This window comes from Odocoileus virginianus, chromosome 3 (assembly GCF_023699985.2).
Source record: "Odocoileus virginianus isolate 20LAN1187 ecotype Illinois chromosome 3, Ovbor_1.2, whole genome shotgun sequence".
Classification (NCBI taxonomy): Eukaryota; Metazoa; Chordata; class Mammalia; order Artiodactyla; family Cervidae; genus Odocoileus; species Odocoileus virginianus.
Window position 1 is genome coordinate 1,322,416 of NC_069676.1, and position 8,983 is coordinate 1,331,398.

At 38.2% G+C, this 8,983-nt stretch overlaps 1 non-coding gene across 1 annotated transcript; it reads left to right on the plus strand.

Annotated features, from left to right (window-relative positions):
* Nucleotides 1-1,294: 1,294 nt before the first annotated feature.
* On the plus strand, nt 1,295-1,397 carry LOC139034523 (U6 spliceosomal RNA). The gene has a single exon (XR_011487069.1). It is a non-coding gene; the product is annotated as a U6 spliceosomal RNA (small nuclear RNA).
* Nucleotides 1,398-8,983: the final 7,586 nt, after the last annotated feature.

An 8,983-nucleotide genomic window follows, 5' to 3' on the forward strand; every position in this document is an offset into this window, starting at 1 on the left:
TGGCAGTTCTATTTCCAGCTTTTTAAGAAATCTCCACACTGTTCTCCAAAGCGGCTGTACTAGTTTGCATTCCCACCAACAGTGTAAGAGGGTTCCCTTTTCTCCCCACCCTCTCCAGCATTTATTGCTTGTAGACTTTTGGACAGCAGCCATCCTGACTGGCGTGTGATGGTGCCTCATTGTGGTTTTGATTTGCATTTCTCTGATAATGAGTGATGTTGAGCATCTTTTCATGTGTTTGTTAGCCATCTGTATGTCTTCCTTGGAGAAATGTCTGTTTAGTTATTTGGCCCATTTTTTGATTGGGTCATTTATTTTTCTGGAGTTGAGCTGGAGGAGTTGCTTGTATATTTTTGAGATTAATCCTTTGTCTGTTGCTTCGTTTGCTATTATTTTCTCCCAATCTGAGGGCTGTCTTTTCACCTTGCTTATAGTTTCCTTTGTTGTGGAAAAGCTTTTAAGTTTCATTAGGTCCCATTTGTTTATTTTTGCTTTTGTTTCTAAAATTCTGGGATGTGGGTCATAGAGGATCCTGCTGTGATTTATGTCGGAGAGTGTTTTGCCTATGTTCTCCTCTAGGAGTTTTATAGTTTCTGGTCTTACATTTAGATCTTTAATCCACCTTGAGTTTATTTTTGTGTATGGTATTAGAAAGTGTTCTAGTTTCATTCTTTTACAGGTGGTTGACCAGTTTTCCCAGCACCACCTGTTAAAGAGGTTAAGACAGAAAACTTTTAGACAATAACCACTCCACTTCAACCACACTCCACAGAAAAAAATGATGGTCCCACCCGTTGTGTCAGCAAAGGCTGTGAGGACTGTCGTGTGTGTGCTGTCACCTCAGCTGTGCCCAACTCTTTGCGACCCTATGGCCTATTGTCCTGTGTCCACGAGACTCCCGAGGCCTGAATACTGGAGTGGGTCTCCACGCCCTTCTCCAGAGGGTCCAGACTTCTGTGATTGCCATGCTATAAACAGGTAGCTCAATCGATGCCACCATTAGTAGGGTGCTGGCAGAGGAACCAAGTGAGGAACCAAGACTTCTATACTTGTTGGGTGAGGAACAAAACATCGCCAACTATGAATATGCTTGAAACAAATGAGAAAATAGGATGTCTCAGCAAAGAAATAGAAGATATAAAGAACTTTGAAAAATTTTATACCTAAAATATTTTATACCTAAATGCGCAATAACAACAACAAAAACCTCAAAAAATGGCCTAAAAGCAGGATGGAGAGGATAGGGGAAAGAATCAATTAAATGAGTTCACTTAAAGATAGAATGATATGGTGCTTGCTTTAGCAACATATATACTAAAATTGGAATGATACAGGGAAGATTAGCACAGCCCATGCACAAGGATGATGTGCAAATTTGAGAAGTGTTCTGTGTTTAAAAAAAAGGATGAAATATATTATCCAACTGAAATAACGGTGAGAAAATACAGTGGTGAAAAAAAGAATTGGACTTCAGAGACATGTGGGACTCTAACAGAGATCTAAAACTTACGCCATCAGAGCCCCAGGAAAGGAGAAGGCATGGGACTGGAAAATATTTGAAGAAATAATGGCTGAAAGATTCTTAAATTTGGCAAACAACAATGACAACAACAAACAAACAAACACAAAACACCTGAATTACAATAAGAAATGGATTGAACTCAAAGGTAAACCTGAGGAAATCCATGTCAATACACATCAGAGTCAAATATTTAAAAGCTAAAGACAAATTAGAAAAACTTTGAAAGTAGCGAAAGAGAAAATGTGGGGAAACCTTCGGGGAAAAACAGTTAAAATTATAGCAAATTTCTCACCAGAAACCATAGAGACTAGAAGGAAGTGGTACAGTATTGTTTCAAATGCTGAAAAAAATGACTGTCAACCAAGAATTGTGTCAAGCCCATGAAAATATGTTTCAGGAATGAAGGGAAAATAAAGATATTTACAGTTGAAGGAAAACTAAGAGAATTTGTTGCCAGCAGATCTACTGTAAAAGAATGGCTAAGGTAGTACCTCAAACAGAAAGGAAATAACAGAAGAGGAATCTTGGAACATCAGAAGAAAAACAATGTAGATAAATACAGAAAAGAACAAAAATGTAGATAAATACAGAAAAGAACAAAAATGTAGATAAATACAATAGGCTTTCCTTCTTGAGTTTTCCAGATTATTTTTGATGATTGAAGTAAAAATTATGACACTGTCTAATGTGGGGCTCAGTGTTTATAGAGGTAATATTGAAGACAACTGTAAACAGTGTAAGATAAACGGAATTTAAAGGAGGTGAGTGTTCTTTCCTTCACTCAAACTGGTAACGAGGCAACAACATTCAGTTCAGTTCAGTTCAGCTCAGTCATGTCCAACTCTTTGCCACCCCATGAACTGCAGCACATCGGGCTTCCCTGTCCACCACAAACTCCTGGAGCTTACTCAAACTCATGTCCATCACGTAGGTGATGCCATCCAACCATCTCATCCTCTGTCGTCCTCTTCTCCTCCTGCCTTCAATCTTTCCCAGCATCAGGGTCTTTTCCAATGAGTCAGTTCTTCGCATCAGGTGGCCAAAGTATTGGAGTTTCAGTTTCAGCATCAGTCCTTCCAATGAATATTCAGGATTGATTTCCTTTAGGATTGACTGGTTGGATCTCCTTGGAGCCCAAGAGACTCTCAAGAGTCTTTTCCAACACCACAGTTCAAACATCAGTTCTTTGGCTCTCAGCTTTCTTTATAGTCCAACTCTGACATCCATACAAAACTACTTGGAAAAACCATAGCTTTGACTAGATGGACATTTGTTAGCAAAGAGACGTCTCTGCTTTTTAATATGCTGTCTAGGTTGGTCATAGCCTTTCTTCCAAGGAGCAAGTGATTTTTAATTTCACAGCTGCAGTCAACATCTGCAGTGATTTTGGAGCCCCCCCCCCCAAATAAAGTCTGTCACTGTTTCCATAGTTTCCCCATCTATTAGCCATGAAATGATGGGACCAGATGCCATCATCTTAGTTTTCTGAATGTTGAGTTTTTTTTTTGAATGTTGAGTTTTAAGCCAACTTTTTCACTCTCCTCTTTCACTTTTATCAAGAGGCTCTTTAATTCTTCTTCGCTTTCTGCTATAAGGGTGGTGTCATCTGCATATCTGAGGTCATTGATATTTCTCCTGGCAATCTTGGGTCCAGCTTGTGCTTCATCCAACCTGGCATTTCACATGATGAACTCTGCATATAAGATAAATAAGCAGGGTGACAATATACAGCCTTGATGTACTCTTTTCCTGATTTGGAACCAGTCTGTTGTTCCAAGTCCAGTTCTTTTTTTTTTTTCTTTTTGCTGCAGTCACCATCTGCAGTAATTTTGGAGTCCCTCCCCCACAATAAAGTCTCTTTATTTTTTGGAACTCCAAAAAAATAAGGTCTGTCACTGTTTCCATTGTTTCCCCATCTATTTGCCATGAAGTTTCCCCATATACATGCCATTGTTTCCCCGTCTACATGCCATAAATGAAAATGCCTTTCCGTTTAGGTCACCGCAGAGCATTGAGTAGAATTGCCTGTGCTACACAGTAGGTTCTCATGAGTTACCTATTTTAAATATAGTAGTGTGCACATGTCAATCCCAAACTAGTAATCCAAGTCCAGTTCTAACTGTTGCTTCTTGACCTGTATACAGATTTATCAGGAAGCAGGTATGGTGGTCTGGTATTCCCATCTCTTTGTGAATTCCCACAGCTTGTTGTGATCCACACAGTCAAAGGCTTTGGCATAGTCAATAAAGCAGAAATAGATGTTTTTCTGGAACTCTCTTGTTTTTTTGATGATCCAATGGATGTTGACAATTTGATCTCTGGTTCCTCTGCCTTTTCTAAATCCAGCTTGAACATCTGGAAGTTCATGGTTCATGTATTGTTGAAGCCTGGCTTGGAGAATTTTGAGCATTATTTTGCTAGCATGTGAGATGTGTGCAGCTGTGCGGTAGTTTGAACACTCTTTGGCTTTGCCTTTCTTAGGAATTGGAATGAAAACTGACCTTTCCCAGCCCTGTGGCCACTGCTGAGTTTTCCAAATTCGCTGGCATATTGAGTGCAGCACTTTCATAGCATCATCTTTTAGTATTTGAAATAGCTCAACTGGAATTCCATCACCTCCACTAGCTTTGCTTGTAGTGACACTTCCTAAGGCCCAGTTGACTTCACATTCCAGGATGTCTGGCTATAGGTGAGTGATCACACCATTGTGGTTGTCTGGGTCATTAAGATCTTTTTTGTCTAGTTCTTCTGTGTATTCTTGCCACCTCTTCTTATTATCTTCTACTTGCTTGGTCCATACCATTTCTGTCCTTTATTGTGCTCATCTTTGCATGAAATGTTTCCTTGATATCTCTAACTTTCTTGAAGAGATCTCTAGTTTTTCCCATTTTATTGTTTTCCTCTATTGGAGGAAAACATTGATTGCTTTGCACTGATCGCTGAGGAAGTCTTTCTTATCTCTCCTGGCTATTCTCTGGAACTCTGCATTCAAATGGGTATATCTTTCCTTTTCTCCTTTGCCTTTAGTTTCTCTTCTTTTCTCAACTATTTGTAAGGCCTCTTCAGACAACCATTTTGCCTTTTTGTATTTTTTTTCTTGGGGATGGTCTTGATCACTGTCTCTTGTACAATATCATGAACCTCCAACCATAGTTCTTCAGACACTCTGTCTATCAGATCTAATCCCTTAAATCTATTTCTCACTTCCACTGTATAAGCGTTAAGAAATTTGATTTCAGTCATACCTAAATGGTCTAGTGGTTTTCCCTACTTTCTTCAATTAAAGTCTGAATTTGGCAATAAGGAGTTCATGATCTGAGCCACAGTCAGCTCCCAGTCTTGTTTCTGCTGACTGTATAGTGCTTCTCCATCTTTGGCTGCAAAGAATATAATCAGTGTGATTTCAGTAATGACCATCTGGTGATGTCCATGTGTAGAGTCTTCTCTTGTGTTGTTGGAAGAGGGTGTTTGCTATGACCAGTGCATCCTCTTGGCAAAACTCTGCTAGCCTTTGACCTGCTTCATTTTGTACTCCAAGGCCAAATATGCGTGTTACTCCAGGTATCTCTTGACTTCTTACTATTGCATTCCAGTCCCCTATAATGAAAAGGGCATTTTTTTGGGTAGTAGTTCTAGAAGGTCTTGTAGGTCTTCATAGAACCATTCAACTTCAGCTTCTTTAGCACTACTGGTCGGGGCTTAGACTTGGATTACTGTGATATTGAAAGGTTTGCCTTGGAAATGAACAGAAATCATTCTGTCGTTTTTGAGATTGCATTCAAGTACTGCATTTCAGACTCTTCTGTTGACTGTGATGGCCACTCCATGTTCTCTTTTTTTTTCAGTTTTATTTATTTATTTACTTTACAATATTGTATTGGTTTTGCCATACATTGACATGAATCCACCATGGGTGTACATACTCCATGTTTTCTAAGGGATTCTTGCCGACAGTAGTAGATGTAATGGACATCTGAGTTAAATTCACCCGTTCAAGTTCATTTTAGTTCACTGATTCCTAAAATGTTAGACTGTATAAATTATGTACATATAATGTAATACAGCAACCATCAAAGTGCTATACAAAAATATACATTCAAAGACCTTTGAGATGTGTCAAGTGGAATTCTAAAAAAAGTCCCAGTAACCCAAAGGAAAGTGGGAATAAGAAAACAGAAGTGAACACCAGAGAGAATCAGAAGAAAATATAAAACGGCAGACTTAAGCCCTAGCATGTAAACATTTACATTAAATATAAATAGTCTAAATATATCAACTACAAGGCAGAGATAGGCAAACTGGATTAAAAAACATGACCCAACTATACACTGTTTACAGGAAACTTACAATGCTTATTATGATATAGTTGAAAGTAAAAGGGTAAAAAATATATACTATGCAAACATTAATTAAAAACACAAGAGTGGCTATATTTATATTAAATAATATAGACTTCAGAGTGAATAAAATTATCAGGGACAGAGAGAGAAATCATGTGATGGTAATAAAGCTAATCCACCAAAAAAAGGACCAATCTGTCAAGAAGATATATCATAATAAACACATGAAAAGATGCTCTTTACTAGGGAAATGCAAATCAAAACTATAATGAGATATCACCTCACCACCAGTCAGAATAGCCATCATCAAAAAATCTACAAACATTAAAAGCCGGAGAGGGTGTGGAGAAAAGGAAACCCTGTTGCATGGGTTTGGTGGGATGTAAATTGATACAACCACTGCAGAATACAGTATGGAGATTTCTTTCAAAACTAGGAACAAAACTACCATATGACCCAACACTCCCACTACTAGGCAGGTACCCTGAGAGAACAATAATTGAAAAAGACACATGTACCCCACTGTTCATTGCAGCACTATTCACGATAGCTAGGACATGGAAGCAACGTACATGTCCATCGACAGATGAATGGATAAAGAAGCTGTGGTACAGATATACAATGGAATATTACTCAGCCATAAAAAGGAACACATATGAGTCAGTGCTAATGAGATGGATGAACCTATTATTCAGAGTGAAGTAACTAAAAAAGAGAGAAGCAAATATAGCATATTAATGCATATATATAGAATCTAGAAAGATGGTAGTGATGAGCCTGTTTGTAGGGTAGCAGTGGGTATGAAGACACAGAGAACAGACCTATAGACACGGTATAGTGGGTAGGAAGGAGAGGGTGGGACGAATGGAAAGAGTAGCATGGAAACATATACATTAACATATGTAAAATAGATAGCCAATGGGAATTTGCTATATGACTCAAGGAACTCAAACCTGGGCTCTGAGACCACCTAGAGGGATGGGATAGGGTGGCAGGTGGGAGGGGGAAAAAAAGCAAAGGCCAATATTATAAGAATCTGCATAGATGTGGGGGAATCTAGTGGGAATCCAGGTGAGGAGTCATGTGAATAAAACAGTGGTGCTGGGAGAATCTGGTCCCGGTGGGAAACTTCAGAGGCATTTGACAGGGACAGAAAGAACCTGAGAGAGAAGGATGGAATCCAGACCAGAGTGGTAGAGATAGCTTGGGTCATAGTGGAATGTCAACACAAATGCTTTTTTCCAAACTTCATCAGTGGAGAGTGAGCACTTTGATTTTCTAGATGAACTGAATTTTTCTGAAAGTCCTTTTAGGAAAATGGCCATTTGAACCCCTCCAACAGATCCTTTCTCCAACAGCGTGCAAACTTCTGGAACTCCTCCACCACAAATGCTTCATATAGTAAAGTTGAGAATTAATTAGAAAAGGAAAGAATTTCTCAAGTCAAAACACATATCTCACAACCTATTATAGCATTAAGATTAGCATTAAAGAAAGTTGGAAACTGTAACATTTTAAGCACAATTTATAAGTCAGATTTCCTGTGTGTCACTCTCAGATAATAAATGCTTTTCCTTCAAGTTGAAAAAAAAAGAAGAGATATCAGTCCTAAATGTATATGCATTAAACAGCAAAACTGTAAAATATGCATAGCAGAAACTGAAAAAGTGGAAAAAATAGACAACTCCACAATTATAGAGACTTTAGCACCCCTCCTCAACAATTAATAGAATTAGACAGAAAAGCATTAAAGATATAGAAGAATTCAGTAACACCATCAATCAACAAGATCTAACTGGCATTTATACAACATCCCACCCAACAACAGCAGAACACACTCTTCTCAAGCACCCACAGATTATATAACAAGACAGACCACTTCTGTGTCATAAAACGAACCAAAGCAAGTATAAAATAACTGAAATCATGCAGTGTGTTCCCCAACTATGCTGGAATCAAGCTAGAGAACAGTGAAAGAAGAATAACAGGAAAATCTCCAAACAGAAACTAAACAATATACTTCTGAATTATCCCTGGATTAAAGAGGAAATCTTAAAGCAAATTAAAAAGTACATTAGAAATGAAAATTAAAAAGTACACTAGAAATGAAAATATAGCATCAACATTTGTGGGACGCTGTTAAAGGACTACTGGAAATAAGTTTGTAGCACTAAATGCTTGCATCAGTAAAGAGGGAAAGTCTCAAATCAATAGTCTTAAGTTTTCACTCAAGAACTTAGAACAACAAAAATCCAAAGCAAAAGTTTGTTCTGTACATCTGTGTCTCTTTCGGGTGGAGAGGGAGGTGGGAGGGGGGATCGGGATGGGGAATACATGTAAATCCATGGCTGATTCAGGTCAATGTATGACAAAAACCACTACAATATTGTAAAGTAATTAGCCTCCAACTAATAAAAATAAATGGAAAAAAAAATCCAAAGCAAGCAGAATGAAGGAAATAATAGACAAGATCTGAAATTAGTGAAGTTGAAAACAGGAAAACAACAGAGGGAATCAATTAACAAAAAGCTAGTTCTTTGAAAAGATTAATAAAATTGACAAAGCATTAGCAGGGCTGACAAAGAAAAAAGAGAGATGACACATATTAGTAATATTGCTAATATCAAGAATAAAACAGACCCTGCAGACACTGAAGGAATGAAAGGGGAATACTGTGAACAACTGTACACACATACATTTGACAACTTACATGAAATGGATCACTTCTTTGAAAGCACAAATTCCACACTAACCCAATATGAAAGAGTTAATTTAATTAACTCTATCACTATTAACTTCCCAGGTGATGCTAGTAGTAAAGAATCTGCCTGCCAACACAGGATACATAAGAGAAGTGGGTCTGACCCCTGGATTGAGACAATACCCTAGAGAGGGAAATGGCAACCCACTCCGGTATTCTTGCCTGGAGAATCCCATGTTCAGAGGAGCCTGGTGGGCTTCGATCCATGGAGTTACAAACACTTGGACATGACTGAAGTAACTAAGCACACAGCAAGTCACTATTAACAAAATTTAGTTTAAAATTAAAGAACTCCCCCAAAGGAGATCTCTAGGACCGTGATTTCCCTCCTGAATTCTATCAAACATTTAAAAAATTAAC